Genomic DNA, 23,594 nt, shown 5'->3' with positions numbered 1-23,594 from the left:
AACGGTCACTGGGCTTCCCCAAGGCCCCCGGTGCTATGGAGATTGGGCTCTGGGTTTACCAGGAGGGGACTGGCCAGCCCCTGTGAGGCTCAACTCCATCCCCAAGTGCCATTGCCCCGTGATAAAGATCTCAAAGGGGCTAATGAAATGATCTCCTCTGCCTTTTATCCCTCAGTAACAACCACAAAATTAGATAAAAATGACCCCCCTGCTCCTCTAATTTAAGGCCTATTTTATTACCTTCAACCCTGATTCTCTCTCTTTCAAACGGATATGAGACCCTGAAGACCCCACCAGGCAACGGGATTAGTAATTGAGCTTCCTCCTCCCAGCCAGTTCTCCAGAGGGCGCGTCTGCTCCCCGTCCGGTGGGGTCACAATCAGTTCAATCTTCATGCTTCAGAGACATCCCCTTTGAAGAGGATCAAATGTTTCCCCAACCCTGCCTGGTGCTCCACTCAAAGGGGCAGCAGCCGCTTCTCACTAGAGCAGGAAGGGCAACCTGGCCAGAAAGGGTAAAACGAGGGAGGTCAGTGCGGTTAATTGTCCACCAGGCTCAAAGGCAGGCCCACTCAAACAAGCGCTGTGGGAGGGCCGATCGCCCCCATAAAATGCGAAGTGCACTTTGAACCCAGGAACAAGGAGGATGAGAACGGTTTCCACCAGCCTGCTGGGACTCGTGGGGCTCTGGCTGTTTGTTTTCTTTTTCAGATTGTAGCCATAAAGGGCAGAAGCACTTCTCTGCAGCAACCCCAGGCAGGCAGATGAAACACAGGCAAGGTGAGCAGCAGGGCTTGCCCTCCCGGCAAGAAAGGAGAGGAAAGAGCAGCACCCATGTCTCTGGTGGAAAGGGAGCCAATCAAGGCTTCCTTTAGCTTTGAAGAAGGAACCTGAGAGAAGAGAATTCTGAAAGCCTCAGAAACCACTCCATCTAAAACTGCTCTGTAGCAGGGGTCCCCAACCTCCGGGATCTAATGCCTGATGATCTGCGATGGAGCTGATGTAAGAAGAGAAATAAAGTGCACAGTAAATATAACGTGCCTGTATCATCCTGAAACCCACCCCACCCCCAGCCCCCAGTCCATGGAGAAAGTGTCCTCCGTGAAACTGGCCCCTGTGGCCAAAAAAGCTGGGGACTGCTGCAGCGAAGAACAATCATTTAAAATGCTGAGAACTTTTTCACTCTCTTTTGCCTATCTGGAAAAGTTACTTTTATTACCCAGTTATGTGAAAGCTTTGTTTGTGGTGATGTTTCCTAAGGCCCACTTGACTTTGCATTCCAGGATGTCTGGCTCCAGGTGAGTGATCCCTGCATCATGGTCATCTGGGTCATGAAGATCTTTTTTGTATAGTTCTGTGTATTCATGCCACCTCTTCGTAATATCTTCTGCTTCTGTTAGGCCCATGCCATCTCTGCCTTTATTGTGCCCATCTTTGCATGAAAACTTCCCTTGGTATCTCTAATTTTCTTGAAGAGATCTCTAGTCTTTCCCATTCTATTGTTTTCCTCTGTTTCTTTGCACTGATCACTGAGGAAGGCTTTCTTATCTCTCCTTGCTATTCTTTGGAACTCTGGAAAAGGTCAGTTTTCATTCCAATCCCAAAGAAAGGCAATGCCAAAGACTGTTCAAACTACCACACAATTGTACTCACCTCACACTCTAGCAAAGTAATGCTCAAAATTCTCCAAGCCAGGCTTCAACAGTACATGAACCATGAACTTCCAGATGTTCAAGCTGGATTTAGAAAAGGCAGAGGAACCAGAGATCAAATTGCCAACATCCATTGGATCATCAAGAAAGTAAGAGAGTTCCAGAAAAACATCTACTTCTGCTTTATTGACTATGCCAAAGCCTTTGCCTGTGTGGATCACAACAAACTGTGGAAAAATTCTGAAAGAGATGGGAATACCAGACCACCTGACCTGCCTCTTGAGAAACCTATATGCAGGTCAGGAGGCAACAGTTAGAACTGGACATGGAACAACAGACTAGTTCCAAATCAGGAAAGGAGTACGTCAAGGCTGTCTATTGTCACCCTGCTTATTTAACTTATAAGCAGAGTACATCATGAGAAATGCTGGGCTGGATGAAGCACAAGCTGGAATCAAGATTGCCGGGAGAAATATCAATAACCTCAGATATGCAGATCCCATCCTTTTGGAAGAAAGCGAAGAACTAAAGAGCCTCTTGATGAAAGCGAAAGAGGAGAGTGAAAAAGCTGGCTGAAAACTCAACATTCAGAAAACTAAGATCATGGCATCCAGTCCCATCACTTCATGGCAAATAGATGGGGAAACAACGGAAACAGTGACAGACTTTATTTTTTTGGGCTCCAAAATCACTGCAGATAGTGACTGCAGCCATGAAATTAAAAGATGCTCGCTCCTTGGAAGAAAAGCTATGACCGACCTAGACAGCATGTTAAAAAGCAGAGACATTAGTTTACCAACAAAGGTCCGTCTAGATAAGGCTATGGTTTTTCCAGTAGTCATGTATGGATGTGAGAGTTGAACTATAAAGAAAGCTGAGCACAAAAGAATTGATGCTTTTAAACTGTAGTATTGGAGAAGATGCTTGAGAATCCCTTGAACAGCAAGAAGATCCAACCAGTCCATCCTAGAGGAAATCAGACCTGAATATTCACTGGAAGGACTGATGTTGAATCTGAAACTCTAATACTTTGGCCACCTTATGCAAAGAACTGACTCATTGGAAAAGACCCTGATGCTGGGAAAGATTGAAGGCGGGAGGAGAAGGGGATGACCAAGGATGAGATGGTTGGTTGGCATCACCGATTCAACAGACATGAGTTTGAGCAAGCTTTGGGAGCTGGAGATGGACAGGAAGCCACGGGGTCGCAAAGAGTCGGACTCGACTGACTGAACTGAACTGATGATGGGAAGGCCTCCTTCCCACTCAGATCCATAGTGGTATAAAGTCTCTAATAAACAGAAAGTCATTTCACAACTGAGGAGGACATGAGAGTGATCGAAACAACATCTCCAGCCCTTTTAAAACCCAGGTTTCCTGGGAAACATGTATTTATAAGTTTCCTTTCACATCAGTAACAGAACTCCCATGGTAGATAAAACGGGTCACCAACTCGCAGCTGACAAGCCACCTGATCAGAGTAAAAAGTGGTTCCCAAATTATGCAGCGATTATATACTTTAAGTGGGAAAAAAACCAAACTCTTTCCCAGAGATGTCAAAACTTGGCTGTAGATTTATAATGAAACTTAAAAGTAATCTTAGAGAATTTTGCTGCTTAAGAAAAAAGATAAGAAAGGCTCACCTGAAGCTACAGGCTTCACCTGGAAACACCAGACACCCAAGGGAGGACATGCCGTTGTGTGAGTGGGTCTGTCAGCAGCAGTCTGGGTTCACACTTAGTTCAGCAATAAAGGAACTCCCTGGTCACAGTTAACAGCAGTGGAGTCCGGGGCCAGCGGATCAGCTGCTGTGTCCGCTACTTGCCTTTGCTCTGACTGCTCCCAAATGCCTGCTCTGGATACAAGGGGCGCACTCCGGACAGTGTCTTTGGATCAAGGCCAAGCTCCAAAACAGCTACAGCAAGCGCACAAGCACGCACGTGTCTGATACAGAACTGCTCCTGCTGCTGGGGCCCAAGCAGTCCTCAGCAAAACCTGACCAACAGTAAACACTGAACTGAAAGAAACACAAAGTTCAGACACTCTAAGGAAACTGAGGCACTCGATCACTTCTTGGACTTTCAAATTACGATGATGTGGAGTTGTCAAGATTCAGTGAGAGGGACTTCTCTGGTGGTCCAGCGGTTAAGACCCTGCGCGTCCACTGCAGGGCGGCACGGGGTCAATCGCTGGCTGGGGAGCTAGGATCCCACGTGCGACACAGCCCCCACCCCCCAAGAAGAAGATTCAATGAGAGAGCTCTGTGAAGCGTGTCTGAACACACACCAGCGTGTGGAAGGGGACCAGCTCAGTAATCTGACGACTTGACCCGCCTCACTTGTGTTTCCAGCCAAATTAGAATTGTTACCGGAAAACAGGGAGCACTCTGAGAATCAGAGACCTCCATGAAACTCAGTGAGTGGCTATTGATGTAAATTGACAAGCACTCCCCATGCATTTGGCAGCATGAAGCCCAGACACACACACCACCTTGCACTCAGCTTCTGCAGGGATAGTGCAACGCAAAACAGTTGATAATATCTCAAATTCCAGAACCTACTAAAAAGCTAACACTCACTCACATTTTAACACTTGGCTTTTATTTTTAACATCTGGGCTTTTAAATTGTAATTATTTTCTTCACTTATCTTTCAAGTTGCGATAGACAAGCTGGAGTCCATGGAGATGAGAGATCCCTGGGCAAAGCTGAACCCCTCCCTCTATTCAAGCCCTAGGAACCTTGAAGATGAACAGATTCAGGTGAGAGTCAAATTCCCTGCACTGCTTTGCCTTTCGCTCATCTCTCCCGCAGGCAGCTGCATATGGATGGGTCTCAGCACAAGGGAGGAGAACAGTGGTGTGGTCACTGCTTTTCTACATGGGACTAGCTGGCCCATACCTCTCCCTAGGCTGTGGAAAGCACACACAGGAACCAGAAGACAACTGCTTTCTCTTTGCGTTCATGCTGCACACACCCAGACAAAGCAACTGCAAAGACTGGACAATGAGCAGTGTTCATGCAACGGCAGGATAACAAGGCAGGAGCCAACGCTTGAGACATGCATGAAAGTGGTCTTTGGTCAGATTTAAGTTCCCCCTGCCCCAGCTCCACCCTCGCTTCTCTGAACCCAGCCGCTGGTCAGTTCCTGAAAGGACCCAGGCCCCATTCCAGCTCCAGATGCAAGTGAACCACTGCCCGGCAGGCTGTGACTCCCAACCAACATGATGAAGCAAAATCCCCTCCCGGCAATCGGTGTCTCTCTCAAAGGCCCCAGCGTACTAAGGGGGATGTGGAAATGCAGGATTTAAAACTTTTTATCAAAATTATTTAAACTGTGCTTTAGAAATACTTTTATTTCCTCTGAGTTGTAAATTGGTCAAATCTACTGTTTGCTCCATTACTGCCCATAAAATCAGTTACACGTTCAGTCCCGAGGCTGCCCAGGGCTCCCAGGGGCTGATGGACAGGACGGGTGTCTCTTCCCGGGCAGCTGAGGGGGCTGGCGGCTCAGGGCCCCAGCCTGTCAGCTAACATCTTACTGACACAAAAACACCTGACTTCTTATCCTTTTCAACAGGGATAAGAATCTAAACTCCCGCCGACTTAACATATTATGACAAATTCTCAATTACCCGTGGTAATGTGAGCAAACAGCCGTGTAATGAATCCAAAAAGGCACTCTACACCTCAGTTCACTGGCTTAGGAATACAGTATCATTTTTGGTGCTGGTGCCTCAGGTTTGTTTACTGGGGCAATTTTTTCTTCTCAGACAAACACTCACTCATTCACCGGAAGTCTGTTCCAGGCCAGGAACCACGGGAAATGGTAGCAAGAAGAACTCACAGACCAGAGGAAAAGATGTGTTCAAACAAGCAAAGCAGAGCTCCCCACAGGCTCATGCTGTGGGTTGTGTGAGGGAGGCCGCGAGGCGTTCGCTGGAAACGACTGTGCCCCGAATACCCTCTCCTTCAGACAGTTTGTAATAACAAGCAGAATGTGGGCTGAGTTTTAAGCGAGGAAAAGGAATTCTAAACCACCAACTCAAATGGAGAGGAGAAGGGTGCCCAGCAAAGAGTACTGGGTGGCCAGCAACACCCAGGAGAAAGCCAGGCAGGCCAGTAAACATCGTCACCGGATAACTCAATGCGGCAGGTGACCACTTCATACCTTTCTTAGAGGAGCTGCTTTAAATATTTAAGGGTTTTCTTTTTAATGCATGGGGTGGTTATCAGAGTGCATGGCATGGCTCAAGTTTTCCCGCAGGCAGCCTGAAAAATGAAACAACCCCTTACCTGTATGGGGAGGAATGAAGATACGGGTGTGATGAGAGTGGTCCCTGATGAGATGTAAAACCACAGGCCAGCTGTGAACTCAAGCGCGCTTCCCAGGTTCCCTGGAAAACAAGAGAGGGCCTTTCTGTTACCTCAGAGTAGCCAGTCCTTGAACAGTCTCAGGAAAGACCCACAGACCCTGCCTAAGGCTCCTTGGTCTCAGAGCAGAAAACCTGACCAATGTCACTCGGCCAAGGGGCTAGGTCAGAGAAGTGGGTGAGAAGCCTCATGTTTAACTCAGCGGGAGGGTAACGGTCAGCCAGGCGCTAACCTACTTGTGTCTGTTTCCTCCACTGCCAGGGCTATCTCACAGAAAGATCTAGAAGGTCTTCAACACCTGGGCACCATGCCAAGCCTGGAGTCTCATGAATGACAGGTTTCCTGCCCTCAGGGAGCTGACAGGCCACAGAGACAGGGAAGTAAATGGACAGTAATCAGGACCTTGATGCAGCTGAGAGGAGCTGAAGTGAGGAAAATAGGAGGTGACGTGGAGCCTTTGCAGAGGCAGCTGCTGAACCCAGAGAGGTCAGAGGGCACTCCCCAGAGCAGGAGATGGCTAAGCTGGGGTCTGATAAGCAAGAGCTGACCAGGCTGCAGCATGCCAGGCAGAGCAAACAGCAGAAGCGGCGCCCAGGAAGCAGGAGAACCTGGTGAGTTCACAGGCACAAGGAGGATTTCAGAGCCCAAGAGGGAGGTGGAGGTCATTTTAGGAGAGTTTGGACTTGCTCTTAAGGCCAATGGGCAGCCCACGAAGGGTCTCCTGTAGGAGAGTGGCATGGTCCAGAAAGCCTTCTGCAACATCAGAGAGAAGAAACTGGAAGGAGGCAAGGAATGCCACATCCCTGGTCTGCTGCGGAGCCGACTAGGAGAGAAGGCCTCGGGGTAGGAGGACAGGGCTAGGGCTCCGTCCATGAACCACTGCTTCCGAGTTATAGCCGCCTCCAGCATTAGGTGACTCCATCCCGGCAGGCGCCCCAGCAGGCACCCGGCCAGGCGCAGGCTGCCTGTCCCAACACACCCTCCAGGAATGGAAGAACGCCTGGTGTCACAGTGGTTCTTGACATGTGCCCTTAGACTAGTGGCTCCAGTATCACCTGGGGACATGTCGGAAAAGTCAACTCTCAGCCGACCCCAGGCCTAGAGACTCCGCATCTCAGGGAGCAGGGCCCAGTCCCTGAGGGTTAACCAGGCTCCAGGTGATTCTGATGCTCTGCCCAAGGCAGCAAGCACTAAGAGGGGGACAGTGCCAGTGCCGGGGGCCGGAGCACAGGGCACAGAGCTGGCCCGGCCTGGTACCTCAACAGCGCCACCAAGGGCAAGGCCTTGTGCATGTCCTTGTGCAGGGCCGGTGATGTCCATTTATGCTTAAAGGGAAATACACAAGCGGGTTTTACTGATGCTTAGAACTGTTCCTAACCCTGTGGACCACGGGGAGGAGTGCACAGGCCCATCTCCCGGTGGGAACACGGTGTTTTGGGAGAATTCCATTTCCCTAAGAAATGCCCCACCCTCTCCTTCTGCCCTTGTTTGCTTCCAGGCAAAGGAAACTCCAGCTACAAGTTTCTCCTCCAGCCTCCAGACACAGAATCTGATCACTCCAGAAAAGCAACAGTGAAGCCATCCAGAAAGCTCCCATGGTTTTATTGAAGGGTCGAGTTTCTTTCTGGAGTATGGAACAAATTCTGTGGTTACAGAGCTCCCAGGCCCAGAAGCCATAACGTAATTCGAGGCTGAAAAGCGATCCATTCGTTGCCTTTCTCTTTGAATATCTATCTTCTCTGTAAGAAAGAAAAAAATTAACCCCACCCCACCAAAAAAAAAAAAAAAGTTTCTGTAAAGAGCAAGCAGATCTTACATGCTTCCTTATGTTTCTATAGCCCTTACTTTTCTTCATAAAAGGCCAAAAAATGGGGTTCAAGACATAAAACAATGTTCATGCCTACCCAGACTATGGCGATGTGCTGCCCACTTCAGTTACACTCAGCTGCTGGGGAGGGGGGCCTCTGGCCAAGGCCACAGACAGCGGGCTAAGCCTCAGGGCCTTGTAACAGGTCAAGGAATCCAGTGTGGCCCAGGGGCCAGTGAAGACCCCACACGCCCAGCACACAAGGAACGCTGCAGAAGTCCCCACTGCCTTCCCTGGGGACTGCACCCCACATCTGCACACTCCAGCTCTCCAGGTTCACTTGGAGAGCAGAAATCTTCCTGCCCCACTGAGGGCCATTTCCCATCAGTTCGGAGGAGGGCTTGACTCTTCAGAGACCCCACGCCACCCGGAACGTGCTTTAGGGTATAGTCTTTCTCTTTCTCTCTCTCTCATATCTGCAAACAGTATTTACAGCTCCTGGCTGGCTGAAAGAAACACTGAACTCAGCCCTTCTGAAGCTTGTCTGAGTGGTTCAGATTTTCAGAACAGCGTGGAGATGTTGCCCCTGCCCACCAGGTGCCCACACCTGGCAGGACCTTTTACACCTCCCACGGGCCTATTCATTCTGTCCTCTACATGCTGCCAGCCACGCTGAAGACAGCAGCTGTTTCACCATCTCCCCACCAAGACTGTAAAGCTCTGTAAGTAGCCAATTAAGTGCACATTAAATAAATGACTAAAGACGTGAACACATAGACTCACTAGAATAAGACTCTCAGACCTGGATTCATCCCCTCACCTCCTCTTGACCAAACAAGTGAAATGACCTTCCCAAGGCCACAGAACAACTAGCAGCTGCACACGGTTCCCAGGGCTCTCTCACCCCCATAGGCTGTGTTCCCATCTTTCCTGGGTACCTGTAAACCACCATCCCTTGCAGACCAAGGCATTTTGTTTGTGATAGGAAAAACTTCGTTTTTGTGTCTTTTTGAGATTCTGCCCAAGAACACAGAGGACCATCTTGTGAATCCTAAAATTGAGGGCCCTACACCCAAACTGGGGACATGAACAGGACTCCAGGGGAAGCAGGGTCAGGAAATGGCTGTGGGTGGGGGAGCAGGTCTGTCTTCGTAAATGTTCCCAGAATTCTGGTCCCTGGGATGTAACAACACTTACAGTGTTGGTCAAGCAGTGTGGCAGAAAGACTCTCCCCACCATCTCCACACTGTTCTGAAGAATCTGAACCACTCAGACAAGCTTCAGCTGGGCACCAGAAGGGCTGGGTTCACAGTTTCTTTTAGCCAGCCAGGAGCTGTAAAGATTGTTTGCAGATATGAGAGACAGAGATTATACCGTAAAGCACTTTCGAGGTGGCGTGGGGTCTCTGAAGAGTCAAGCCCTCCTCAAAACTGACTGGGAAACGGCCCTAGGAGGAGCAGGAAGGTTTCTGCTGCTGGCCAAGTTCTCCTGATAAGCAGGTACAGGGCCTGGATCTTTCCTGAACCTCTCTCTCAAAATTTAATAGACTGGGGGAAAATGCAACAAAATCTCAAGCTCGATTGCAGTGTTTAATCATAACTTTCCTGTCTGGATCATCTGGTTCTCATTACAACTGGTCAGGAATGTGAAATGGCCACGTTAGATAGAAAGGAGGGTGCCAGGTGCAGAGACAGTGAAGCCCCTACTATACACAGAGTAAGTGAGAATGACCTCCGCCAAGCGCCCTCCCAGGAATCCGGGGCTCCTCCGGACACCTGAGCCGCCCTGCAGGCAGGGTGCCTCCAGCCGCCCCTGATGGCCCTGCCCCGCTCACACAGTGCCCGCAGTTCAGCCCGTCAGTCCACTCTCTTCACACCCTTATCTTCACTGGCATTTTATCAAACTATTCCTGTTAAGGGCTTCCCTGGTGGCTCAGCTGGTAAAGACTCTGCCTGCAGTGTGGGAGACCCAGGTTCGATTCCTGAGTCAGGAAGAGCCCCTGGAGGAGGAAACAGCTACCCACTCCAGTATTCTGGCCTAGAGAACTCCAAGGGGTTGCAAAGAGTTGGACATGACTGAGTGACTTTCAATTCACTTCACTTCCTGTTAAGGCCTAAGTAATCAATGTAGTACCTGTTCGATGGATGCTTACATGTTGAATAGGATGTTTAAAGAGACCCTATTCCTCCTATTCCTTTGGTTTAAAGGAACCAAATTCCTCTAATGGTAAAATTCTAGGTATGACAGTAAGTGAACTCCAGCTTTTGGATACAGAGCCCCTTCCACACTCCTCCAATCCCATCACAATGACCATTTCCCACTTCATGTGTTTCATAAGCTGACCCTGCCCCTACGGTGGAGGTAAGACAGACCCTGCTTTGGTAGAAATGGAGGTTAACATTGACACAATAATGTGCAAAGTCCAACTCCTCAGTCTGTCAGTTCACCTGGGTCAGAACCAAACTCTGTGGAGGATGACGGACCCTACTCCATTCATTTCTGGTCAGCGCTTACTTAGGAAGGGAATACGCTAACATTATCTCCAGAGTCTGAACCCAAGCAGGGGAGAATGTGGGAGAAGTCAGCCTCGGGACATTCCTTTCTCTGTAGAAGCCCAAAGTGCATATCCCAGTATCTCCAAGAACGTTCCAAAGCATTTAATAATCAGTGTCTGTAACACCTTCCTAAAAATAACCGCTTCAAAACTGACTCTTACACCATTGACAAAGGACTCTCTGATTTGGTCTCATCCAAGATTAGAAAGAGCCTTACTGTAAGAATGAAAACATGTGTCAAGATAAAAACTGAAGTGGGTCCAATGGGACAAAAGCCAGCCCTTCACAACCAAGTATGTGTGAGGCCAAGAAAAGAACAGGTAAGGGAGGCCCTCAGACATGGCTGATAACACAGGCTCAGATAGACAGGTTTCCAAATTGATGTTCCTCAACACTGGGATTTCAAGAACCTGCCCAATTATAAAAGCCATCTAGAGAGTCTGTTTAAAAAATTCAGATTCCCAGGACCCGTACCAAACCAACCAACTCAAAGTTCCAGGGTGGGGTCTGAAACACTTCCAGGGAGTACTCAGCGGAGTATCACAAGTGACATTCCACGGCAAACAATGTGTAACTTTTTACAACACTGTAGTCATATGAAGTCAAAGTGATAAGGTCTGTGAGAAAAGGCAGGCTTAATTGGAGGAAGTTAGAGCCTTCTTTACTTAGTTAAAATTATGGAACATAATCATCAAGTAATGAGGAAATCAATTTAATTAAAACGTTAGCAAAAACAAAACCTCTCCCTTTAGCTTATTTCACCTGGAAGACCATCCCCGACCTCCCCCTCCACCCTGAGGGAGGAAGGCAATCCCGCACAGCTGCTCGGGGCTGTTGGAGACCCCGCTGGCAGTGACAGGGCTGAGGCTCCTGTGTGCAGTCCCAGTAAAGAGGCAGGCATCAGGCTCTCAGTCAGGACCCACCGTGCCCTCCTGCCCTTGCCTTCAGAGGGCTCAGCCTCCTGCTGAGCGCTCCGCAGCCTTCGTCGTGGTCCAGCCTCACGTGAGGCCTTGCTCCCCCAAGCCTGCTCCGCAGAGCCAGCAGCACGGAATCCCGGGCCCCGCCGGCACCTGCTTACTCAGAATCTGCGACTTAACAAAGATTCCAGGCTCCTCCTGTGTCCATTCAGGTCTGCGAAGCCCTGCTTTAAGCCTGTAGAGGGCTTCCATGGGGACTCTCACCCACCTGGGGAATACCCAGGTCGCCAGCCCACCCACTTGGGCTCCAGCCCTTAAGAGGCCTTCTTCCCTCACGAGCCTTACTCAAGTCTTCTCAGACCCGCTTTGTCTCAGGGCCAGATCACTCACTGTCAGCAGAGCCCAGTGACAGCTGATAATCCAAAGCCCAACTTTAAGCAGGTGGTAAGTACTGACCGTCTCCTACGTCCTCATCTGGCTCCTCCATCTGTCCGCCTCCCTGGAGAGGCAGGACCACGGACCCCATGACCCAAGCCAGTAGAGACCAGCTAAAGTCAAACAAAACTGTGGAACGCGCGCTCTCGGTCCCAGCATGATGTTAATGAGGCTGAGGTCACAAGCAGATTAGCTTCCTCTGTCTCTTGGCACGGACTCCAGCCCTCTGCCCTCGGGCCGCCTACAAAGGCTGCCGCACCCCTGGTTACTAAGAGGAGAAGGACTAGGAGAGGCTGAACAGAGCAGGGGCAGGAAAGGACGCAAAGACCTTGGACAGCTGGGGAGCAGAATGAATTGAGGAACGACACTCAGCTCAGAGGGGTGGCTGACGTGACAGATGACCCGTGAGAGCTCAGAACCATCGAGCAGGCTGAACAATACACTTCGGGATGAGAAAGCTGAAAGCTGACAAGAAGAAACAGGAAGTCCTATGGTCAAGATTTTAAAAATCAAATACCCGAATGAAAATCTAACTTAATGACAGTTCTTATTTTAAAAGGTTTAAATTGCTTTAAAAAAAAATGCAAGTGTTGGGGACTTCCCTGGTGGTCCAGTGGCTAAGACTCCACGTTCCCAATGCAGGAGGCCCAGGTTTGAAGACCCGATGCAGCTCAATAAATAAAAGATTGGTTCTTTTCAATGCAAGTTTTGTTGACTACTGTAGTAGCTAAGAAAGCTTACATACTTAGGGCCCATAGATCAAGGGGAGCAGTGGTCCCTGTGCATCATAGTGACCGGACGATCCTCAACTGACCCCCGGCCACCTGTCCACACAGGTGTATACACAACCTGTCACACTTCTTCACGGCTGCCACCTCGTGGGTTCTTACTTCTCAACAAGGTTGGCCTCTGTACCTGACTACCACTCTTTATGGCTTCGGCTTATCGTTTAAACATCCCTCATATCAGCAGATCCAAGCACAAACTGGGAAAAGCACATTTAAAAAAAAAAATAAGACAACCTAAGCAACCTGTTTATCAAAAGGATTTGACTCCAAAAAGACCTATAGTCACCTGTGTAAGCAGGCACACCAGAGTACATATTACAGCGTGGATCTGTGCAGAATCAGTAATTAGGTCGGTAAATTACGAGCTTCCAGTACAGAAAAGCCTTGAAAATGGCTACTGTATGGAAGAGCAAATGACAGAGTAAATATCTGTTTAGACATACTGCCCTATGTAGAATCATCTTCTAGGAATGGTGTGATGGTTTCATTGCTCAATAAGTGTCCAACTCTTGCAACCCCATGGACTGTAGCCCGCCAGGCTCCTCTGACTGTGGGATTCTCCAGGCAAGAATACTGGAGTGGGTTACCATTCCCTTCTCCAGGGGATCCTCCCGACCCAGGGATCGAACCCAGGTCTCCTGCACTGCACGTGGTCTCTTGAACTGCCAGCAGATTCTTTACTGACTGAGCCACCAGGGAAGCCCCAGGAATACACAGGTAGCCGTTTAAAATAAAATTAAAAAAAAAAAAAGAATGTGATTTTAGATTGTTTCTCAAGTTGTGAGCAGTGTTTTCACACCAACAACTGTCTTGTTCTGATTTTTTTAGGTAGCATGCTGTTTTTTAAAAATCTGAAAAACAGAAAAATAAAGAAAATAGCGGTGTCTATTTCATACACAAATGGTAGTCATTTATACACACAAAAACACTGCTTACTGGGAAGTTTGTAGCTGCCAGATTGGCCAGCATATTCTTTCTAGTTCCAGAAAATGTGATTCCTAGGGGTGAGAAAAAAAAGTTATAAAATTTTCAAAGGTAAATTTGTCTGGAGTAATAAGTGCATGGTGCCTGGCTTACCTGAAGATTAAGAGAGACTACTGTCTATGCAGCTATGGGCGTCTTTAAACAACTGGCTAACTGCCTCCAAACTGGAAAACGACATGTGAAATTCAGCCCAACAGCAGCCCACCTCGGGAGAAAGGAAGCTTGAACTTCAGGTGCCCTTGACAACACAGCACGGTGTGGAAAGAAAGAAAATGCTGAACAATAGAATCAGCAGAGGAAGGACAATCCCTTTAATTTTCCGGGAATGTGAGGAGGTGGATGCTAAAGGGGTATTTAAGATCTCACTGCTGGCTGGAGTTCTGCTAAACAACTGAAAACAAGAAAAAACAAAAAACAAAAAAACGCCAAAACTCACACATCAGTGTAGTATATTTATACACATACATAGGTAGATATTTAAGTCGGTACATATCGATCAGACACATTTAGATATAGAAGTGAAATGCCTCTCAGATCACACTTCACAGTGTTTATGAAATAGACAAAGGGAACCAATGGGAGGGAGTGGGTTCTTCCCTACCGTTGGGAGGAAGGTGCCCCATTCTGGCCCTGGGTCACAGAACTCAGTCCTGGTTCCGTTCCTCCACAACTATATTTACAACAAATAGGAATTTCAAGTCTTCTTAAAGACACAGACTGGCTTTACCATGGACGTAGCACAGATGTAAGGAGGTATGCAGTGCTGTGGCCAAAACTGCCAATATGGTGTTTTGTGCAAAGAACAGAAAAAAACACCAACAACTGTTTTGTTCTGTTCTTTTTTTAAGGTAGCATGCTATTTTTAAAAAATCTGAAAAACAGAAAAGTAAAGAAAATAGTCATCTGTAACTCCATGAGCCCAAAATAATCAGAATTTTAGCCCACCTCCTTCAGAATGACATCAGTCACCAGGCTGACGACAATTAATAATTCCACGGACTGTGCCCTAAATCCACAACAGTAAGAGGAGTAACAGCTAAACACAAACCAAACAGCATTCCTGCCCTGTAACAGGTCTTCACTGGGGCCTACTTTGCACATGTATGTTTATTACACAGATGAAATGAAATTCAAATTAACAGCCCCTTGAGGGCCATACTGTGTATGTGCTAAGTCATGTCCAACTCTTGGTGACCCCATAGATTGTAGCCCACCAGGCTCCTTCATGGAATATTCCAGGCAAGAATATTTGACTGGGTTGCTATTTCCTACTCCAGAGGATCTTTCCAACCCAGGGATCGAACCCACATCTCTTGAGTCTCCTGCATTGGCAGGCAGGTTCTTTACCACTAGAGCCACGTAGGTAGCCCTTAGGGCCACGTGGTAACTTCAAAATACAAGGCAGATAAGCCTTGTCCCAGGCAGACATGGAAACAACAGCTCTCCAAGTATTCAATACAAGTTCTCAAGGTGCCTACAGACTCAGTTCCCAGAGAAACCCTTCTCCTGGCAGATGACTAGTCCCACGGCGGTGGGAAGAGTGTGTTCCAGACTCTCTTTTATTTTTAAATTTTTTAACTGAAGGATACAGAATCCTTTACAGAATCTTGTGGTTATCTGTCATACATCAACAAGAATCAGCCACAGTTACATCCATGTCCCTTGCCTCCTGAACCTCCCTCCCATCTGCCTCCCCACCTCACCCTTCCAGTCTGTCACAGAGCCCCTGTCTGAGTTCCCTGCCGACACTCTCTTCTTAAGAAGGACACCAATCCCATCCCAGGGGCTCCACCCTCACGACCTCATCTAAACCAAATTACCTTCCCAAGATGCTGCTTCCAAAGACCATCGCCATGGGGGTCAGGGTTTGTACCGAGGAATTCTGGGAAGAACATGGTCTATCTGGAACATGTGGGTGTCCTGGGGATGGCAGATGATCAAATGTATCCGTTGTACATCCTAGCTACTAAATATGTTCAGAGTCTTCCTATGTACATTCCTACAGACTATCTCAGTTCAAAACAACACAAACAGATCTCACCGAGTCGGCAAAATAACACCAGTAAGAGTCCGGCCATTGAAGGCCAAAGTTAGGGGCTTGACTAGCCCCTGTTAGGCTAATTGAAAGGATGAAAGAGAAAAATTCAGTTACAAGGACACAGATTACTGTCACCCTGAACACTATTCAGTAAACCTCAAGAGGCCAGTCAACCACTGACCACTACTGTAAAAATAACTCCGCCTTTCATCTCCACTTCCAGACTTCTCTTCCCCACCTGTGGATCCAATGCTCTGGTGGGCATCTCTCCCCAGAAGGCTTTGGAGTCAATGAACTCATTCCTCCTCGCCATCTCCCTGAACTGAGGCTCGCCATAGCTGCTCACCTCAGTGAAAGGCGCCATGTCCCATTCCAGTCACCCTGGGCTCCCCCTTACTAAGAGCCCAGCCCTTAGTGAGGAAGTGTGGTCCATCTCTCCAGGCCTCTCCCACTTTCCCTCACCAAGTCCCACCAGCTCACCTGCTATTCCCAGCCCTGGCTTCTGGCCATCAAGCCCACCTCGAGTTCCTTCTAAAGCACAGTCTGATCACATCAATCACCTGCTTCAACAGGTCAGTTCACCTGCTCATCCCCCATCTTCCACACAGCTTTCAAGATGAAGTTCAGACTCCTCAGCTCAGCACCCAAGATCCAGCGCCCACCGGGACTTCCCTACACAACTCTGCCTCTAGCCCAAACAACTACTCTCGGCATCCTGATGACCTTATACCATTTCAAGCCTTCAGACTCCAGACATATGCATTCTTATTACACCAGGTATTACTGCAACCTTAAAAGTAATGGAAAAACAAGCAACCTTGAAGGTACCTGAGGGACCAACTATCCACTCTTCCTTTTACTCTTGGCCCTGCCTCCTATCAGCTTCCCAGGTGGAGCTAGTGGTAAAGAACCTGCCTGCCAATACAGAGTCAACTACTTAAGCACCAGAGCAGGCTCCTCCTAAACACAATCTGGGTTTTATAAGCTGATGATCAGATCTGACCTTTGATTCCTTCTTTGCTTTTCTAAGGCTGTGAAGTCTCACTTCTGGGTAAAGCCTCTACTTCTCCTGGCATATTGGCTGGTGATTCTACTCACATAGGACACATACTTTAATATAAAGCACATACTTTACTATAAAGAAACAGGCCCCCTTTTCTTCCTTCTCCCTGTAGAAGACTCATAAGACCAGCTGCCTGCAGCCGCCATCCCAGCCACATCACCTCCCTCTGAGCTGGCTGGCTTGTGGAAGGGTAGCACGCCCAGCACACTGCTGGCCCAGCACAAGTGCTCTGAAACAAAACGAGAGCTTCTCTAGCTTCCAGAGCTCCTTCCCACAGAGTCTGCTTCTCCAACCGGCCTGAGTGCTCGCTGAGTGCAGAGGTCTGCTCTTGGTTTCTGTTACCAGACGTCAGGACAGAGCCTGGCCCACCAGAGGTTACCGGGTATCTGCAGAATGACTGGATAAAAGAACGGATGAATGAGCAAACAGGCATGCCCCACCCCCCAACATTAGAAAAGCAATATGCGGCATAGCTCCCCAGCTCCAAAAACTACTGTTTTGCTAAGAATGTCTTTTGTTCATTTGGCAACTAGGTACAACCTTAGGAAGACCTGGGCAATGGACTATTAACCCCAAAACATACTTTGAAGGTGCTTTTTGGAATACATTCTTGAGATCAGGTATTTGTTTACTATTTGTATCTTTCTAAGAGCAATGAACATTGAGTAAAACATTGCTTTAGAATTCCCAAGAGAGACACCAAGTTCACTTTTTTCCTCAAATAAAATGTCTATATTTGCTTCGGTGGGACCTGAGAAGGTGCCCTTGCAAGGGGGCAGTGAGGCTGAAGCTGCAGGCCACAGCTGTCTCAGGCCCGCAGAGCCACATGGAACCTACGCTACTCATTCCTCACAACTGGAGTCCCAGAAAAGGCTGCCCTGAGGGGCCAAGAGAATGCAGCCTACAAGTTCCAGAAAGATCAAACTTGTCCGGCAGTGGGCTGCTGGGGGCACAGGGGCTGCCTCAACTGAGGCCAGCCATCAGCCATCCTGGTAACCCAGCTCTGTGAAGGGTACCACTTTTTCCTGGGCATTTGAAGGACTAGACAAACACCATTAACATTTTCTGAGCACTTACTCAATGTGATGCACCACCCTAAATTCTATATAAAAGTACATAATCAGCTAAACTTCAAGATGATTCTTTGAACTTGATCATCACCATTTCACAGACACAGAAACCAACGCTGAGAGAAATCAAATAACTTGTCCGGGGTTCCGGTAGTAACTGACACCTCTGGGAACCCAATAGTTCCAATCTGTATCTCCTATATTTTGGTCTCCTATTTTGTCAATTCTTTGCAATAAAGAAGTTGTGTTTGTGAGTGTGTGTGTGTGTGTGTGAGTTGTTTCAGTTGTGTCCAACTCTTTGCAACCCTATGGACTGTAACCCGCCAGGCTGCTCAATCCATGGGGATTCCCCAGGCAATAACACTGGAGTGGTTGCCACTTCCTCCTTCAGGGTATCTTCCCCACCCAGGGATTGAACCTGTGTCTCTTATGTCTCCTGCATTGGCAAGCCTGTTCTTTATCACTAGCACCACCTGGGAAGCCCAATAAAGAAGTTGAGAAGCAGTATATGTTGTGCATTAAAAAGGGGTAGTTTTCTATATATTATCTATCTTCTCCTGCCTTGGACTTTTCCTCCCTGCCCTTCCTAAACACTGCCTGCAGTAAAGTCTCTGCAATCAGTCAATCCGCACATCTGAGGCCCATCCCTGTGCATAAATAGCTATGTGCATAAATAGTGCCTTTTTCCAGAAGGCACTTGTTTTGTTCTAATCCACAGAGATTCGTTTTTTCTTCCTAAGACAAATTACTGGTTTGTATCATGACACAAATTATATTAGATTCAAGAATGTTCATTTGCAGTGTAATTATTCTTCCTAATTGGACTGAAGATAAACGATTTCCCCTCCCCACTCCCATCCTGCAACACATATTGTCTTTTTCCCTGGAGTAAAATGTTTGCTGCACCCTTTGCAAACACACCACAACAATCCACATGATCTGCCCTCTGTGTGACCACTCAGGAAAAATATTATTGTAACACTGGGTTTTATCTGGTATTACCTCAAACTCTTCCAACATTATTTTCTCAGAATCAGATCTCTGACAAAGATTAATAACAAGTCTATCACAGTATGATAGCAAAAAGAAATGAGAATCTTGGCTTTTCTTTCTTTTCCGTATCTTTAAAACATTTCATCTCCCTACTCACCAGCATGTGTTTCCTATCTCTTATATTTGCAAGGGAGAAGTCGTTTTTTCAAAGAGGACCAGTAGCAAAGAGTCAGGAATACCCGGGAAAGAGCAATACCAAGGTAATTAGCATCCGTCATCGCTCAAACCTGGCGCGGGTGGAGCGTTCAGGCGAATAGGTGAAGCAAAAGCAACGTGGGGACGAGAAACGTCTCTCGCAACTCAACTCGATTACTCGGGTTTAACTCCCAGCGGCCGGCTCTCACACACCCTGCCCCCACTACCTCTGCCCGCTCGGCTCCGACACAGACTTGTCTATAGAGGCCGCTTTGCGATTTCAGACTGAAGGTCTACTTTCATATGTGGGTCACTGATGGCAATCTAGATGCACGCACAGGACCACAGTATCCGCAAAATACAGGAAATGGCCCGGGTGGCGGGTGAGGATGGGGGTGGGGGGTGAGACTTCGGCTTTCCTCTCAGTTACTCCCATTGAGGAAACCAGCTGAAGGATTCTCATAAAACTCCTGAAACAAGAGAAAAGGTGAATAGGATCGAAGAAAACGCTCTCTCCCTTCTGAGTTCAAAGGACCTAGACCGCTGAATGAAGCGGTGGGGGGGGTGGGGGGAGCGGATCGCGCACACACACAACTTCGTGCCTGAAAACATCCAGAAACCCGTAAGATTCCGCCCCCCCCGCCCCGGTCCTTGACCCCATCCCGGAGCTGAACCCAGCCCGCCCAGATGTGGTCTTCCCCCTCCACGCCCACCTCCCCCCTCCTCCAGCCCGCACCCCCGATCCCTGCGCTGCCCACAAAAATGCAGCGCAGATCTGAGCAGCAGCTGACGTCTGCGGCCGGCTTGACCCACACCCCGCAGGCAAGGCCCGCGCGGACGACCCCCGGGCGCCGAGTCCGGAGTCAGCTGCACCCGGGACCCGCGCGCCGCCCGAAGCACGCCTGCGGCGGCGAGAAAGCTGGGCTCGCGCCGACTTCCCGGCAAATCGTCTTTCCAGGCACAACTTTTTTTCCACTTCTGCGGCGGGCGGTCGCGGCTGCCAGAGCCGAAGCGGCGTTCCCTCCTTCCCCAGCGTCCGGCACCCGTCCCGCCAGCACCTCCCCGGCCCCGGTCCGCCCTCCGCGCGGGCTCGGTGGGCGCCGCGCCGGGTGCCCCGCGGGCCGAGGCTGAGCGCGGGCCCGGCCGCTCCGACTCACCCGGTGCCGGCTCGGCGTCCCCGGCTCCGAGCCGCGGCTCCCCGTTACGCCTCCCCGCAGCCACCTCTCGGTCTCTCCGGCCCCGCCGGGCGCGCGGGGAAGAAGGAGGAGGAGGAGGGCGGAGGGAGGAGGGAGGAGGCGGGAGGAGGGGGCGCGGGCGGGAGGGAGAGGGTCCCGGGCGCGGGAGGCGGCGGCGGCGGCGAGGCGAGAGCGCCGACCTCGGCCGCCGCGGGGCTAGCAGGCTGGGAGGGGACGGAGGGGCGGGGGCGGAGAGAGGAGGAGGCCGCCGAGCCTCCCTGCCCAGGGCCCGGCCCCGCGTCGCCGCCCAGTCACCCTCGCCGCCGAGCCCTGCTCCCAGCCGGCGTCCGGGGAGGGGTCGGGCCCGGGGCTCTCCCGGCGTGGGGCGGGGCGGACGGCCGAGGCCCGGCCTCCGGGGCGGAGTGTCCTGCGGGGCCCCGGGGGGTGTGGGCGCAAGGGGATCCCCGCGAGGAGGGGCGGCGGCCCCGGGGCCTGGGAGCCGGTCCCTGCGTCCGTCGGGCGGCGGCGGCGGCGCCTCCCCGAGTCCGGCGAGGGTCCCCCGAGCTGGGCCCGGGGAGCTCCCGGCGCGGTTTCGGAAAACCGTCTCCAGGAGTTGGGAGAGCGCGCTCCGCCCGGCCGGGGGAGGCGGGGAACCGCGGAGTCGGAGTCGGGGGTGAGAGGGCGGGCCCTGGGGCTCCCGGAGCGGCTCCCCAGGTGGGAAGGTTGTCCGTGCGCTGATCCCGAAGGATCCAAAGTCGGAGGGTGGGGTGGGGGTGCCTGGACCCCCATCCTCGCCTTCCCCTCCTGGAGTCAAGGCTCCGCGCGTAAATTTCCTTGCCCTGTGAGTTTCTAAGACAGGAAACTCAGTGCAAACAGCCACAAAGAATATATGTAAATTGGTTGCTTGAGATCCTGAAACATCCCCCCCCTGAACTTAACATACGGTTTCAGAGTGAATTTCGAAGGCCTTTCATCTAATAGTCTGGAAGGGCATCCTTGTCCAGAGAGGGGACTCACGAACTGACGTCCCCAGAGTGGGAGCAAAGAGCCCAGGGTTAAATGGTCAGAAATTAAGGTGACAAGATTCCTCGTGATTTTGACGTTGGCACGGAGCATTTAGCCAGGCAAACCCTTCTTGTCTTGTCTTCCTGTCAACTCCTCAGCCTCTTACCTGAGTCATTGGTACCCACTAGTCGCCTAAACTCAGACCCTAGAAGTCAATTCGGGGCCTCTCTCCTCCATGGCCAATAGCTGCTCCCATTGATTCTTCACCTTTGATGTCCTTTCCAAGTCCACAGGCACCTTCCTCATTCTTCTCAGACTTCATAGCTTCAGTGGCCTCCTCCCTAGTTCCCTGCTCTGGCCTTCTTTGTCCTGGTATCCATATGCACACATCTAGCTACAGGTTAATGGTTCTAGAACACTGCTTTGGGCTCCCCAGGTGGCCCTAGAATCTGCCTGCCAATACAGGAGGCACAAAAGTCGCAGGTTTGATCCCTGGGTTGGGAAGATTTGCTGGAGGAGGGCCTGGCAACCCCTTCCAGTATTCTTGCCTGGAGAATCCCCATGGACAGAGGAGCCTGTGCAACCCTACGGTCCACGGGGTCACAGAGCCGGACATTACTGAGCACACAGCACATTTGGGCAGGCTACTTCCTGGTGTAGAAGCTCTAGGGAGCACTTTGCCACAGAAAATTTTGAATTACTTAAAAATGTTCCATTCAAACCATCCATCAATCCACTCCTTGGAGCCTCGCACTCTAACAAGCAAGGAGATCCTCCCTGACAGTGCCCCCAGGTTCCATACTGGATGGAAGGTGGGAGTTGCTGATGCTCTTGCCAGAACTGGAATGCTGTCTTTCATCTTCTCCCAAAGCCAAATCCCACTTATCTTTGTTGACAATGAAGTGTGTAGTACCACATTTCTTCTATAAAATATGTGTGTTCTTCCCATTTTTGAAACTAAATATAACAAGGCTTATGAGGAAAATAGGAATAGAAACAAACTCAGAAGCTATATAATGTTGTAACCAGAGCTCTAACAAAAAGAGTAACCCATTCCACACACACACACACACACACAAAATACCAGCAGAACTCAAGAGCCATGATCCATTCTTAATAAATGTTAGAGTAAACATAAATATAGAACTTTGTAAAACAATGGAGGTAACTAATGAAGAGAGTTATTTGAGGCTGCTGAGTTAGCAGAAGATCTGCAAGCACAAGATCTGCAAATAAGAGGTGAATTCACCCTCCCAAGTTAGAGCCCATGGTCAAACCAATTAAAGGGAAAGAACAGAGCAAATGAGCACTGCGCGTAGCGCTGTGTCCTCCACAACTGGAATTCTGCTGTGTTTTCTTTGTAGCTGCTCTTACTTGACAGTGCAAAATACTAAGGTGCTGGCAACAATTGTATATGAACCAACATGACCACCCCATTGTACCAACATCCTTTTCCTACTTACCAGTTAGGAATGAGTTAATTTCTATTACATATGCTTTCATTATAAAAACGTGCTGGTAATGGAATAGACTGTATTGTACTTAATTATATGCTTAGGAGATAGATTCTACTTCATTCCACACATCTGTTGAGCACTTACTGTATGCCAGTGACTGTTGCAGGCACTGTGAATGCATCGATGAACAAAGAAAACCACAAAAATATTTACTCTCAGGGATGGTGAGTACTTGAACATGACATCACAGGATGACCTGTATTTATTGAGTTGTATTATGTCTCATATGTATGTACTTCAACTGATGCCTCATGTACATTTTAGTCTCTTTGAGGGCTAGAGTTGAGCCTCAAATCTTTGTATCTTTCATGGGGTCTCATGCAGTAAATATCTACTACAACATGTAAATAAGGGAGTTTATGCCTGTTTTATACCTTGTGTTGTTGAATTCACAGGAAAACCACCTGGGAAATCTAAAAGATTTTCTCAGAACCGTGTTTGTTGCTGTTTGGACTAAAATCAAAGCAAGTATCCATAGATAGGATCATTTGGATGTGAAGAGTAAATAAACTCTTGGTCCCAGTGGGACCAAGTTAGTAGGAAGCAAGAAAGTAGGAATGGGCAAGGGAGGGAAAAGAGAAGGAGAGAGAGACAAAAAGGTGCAGTTCAAGAAGAAAGTGCCTGCTGAGTTCTCTGGAAAGGCAGGGCTGGAGAAAGAACAATAGCAGGAACTGGATTATTGTGAATACTGCTGCTATCATGTGCTTCAGCCAAATGTTCAAGAAATGTTTAATGGGAGATGAGTGAGCAGGAAAGTGTAAGAAATTAAAGAATATCTACAATGTTTGGTCACATGACAAAGAGACCTTGGAAGAAAATAATTATGAGCCACTAGGTCATAATGTAAAATTACAGTTGGTGCTGGCTGAATTGTTGTGATTCTGAACTTACTTGCCTGTGCAGATCATGTCTCCACACATTTTACCCGACCCTGGTGGCTCAGACAGTAAAGAATCTGCCTGCAGTACAGGAGACCCGGGTTCGATCCCTGGGTCGTGAAGATCCCCTGGAGAATGGAATGGCTACCCA

General features: G+C 49.2%; 1 protein-coding gene across 9 annotated transcripts in view; it reads right to left on the bottom strand.

Moving 5' to 3' along the window:
• The window catches only part of LHFPL2 (LHFPL tetraspan subfamily member 2), a 168,705-nt gene extending 148,490 nt beyond the window's left edge, over positions 1–20,215 (bottom strand). For 4 of the 9 annotated variants that reach the window (XM_061158108.1, XM_061158112.1, XM_061158109.1 and 1 more), the window contains exons 1-2: positions 20,026–20,215; positions 5,946–6,046 (exon numbers count right to left, since the gene is read on the bottom strand). The gene's annotated coding sequence lies outside the window, so the exon portion shown is untranslated. Of the gene's footprint in view, positions 1–1,652; positions 1,736–5,945; positions 6,047–9,027; positions 9,164–11,758; positions 11,922–20,025 lie in introns of those variants that run through there. The other 5 variants (XM_061158113.1, XM_061158114.1, XM_061158110.1 and 2 more) reach the window with 3 other exon arrangements.
• Between the last annotated feature and the right edge of the window lie 3,379 nt (positions 20,216–23,594).

This window comes from Dama dama, chromosome 12, assembly GCF_033118175.1.
Source record: "Dama dama isolate Ldn47 chromosome 12, ASM3311817v1, whole genome shotgun sequence".
In the NCBI taxonomy this organism is placed as follows: Eukaryota; Metazoa; Chordata; class Mammalia; order Artiodactyla; family Cervidae; genus Dama; species Dama dama.
This window is presented reverse-complemented; position numbering and strand designations above follow the sequence as displayed.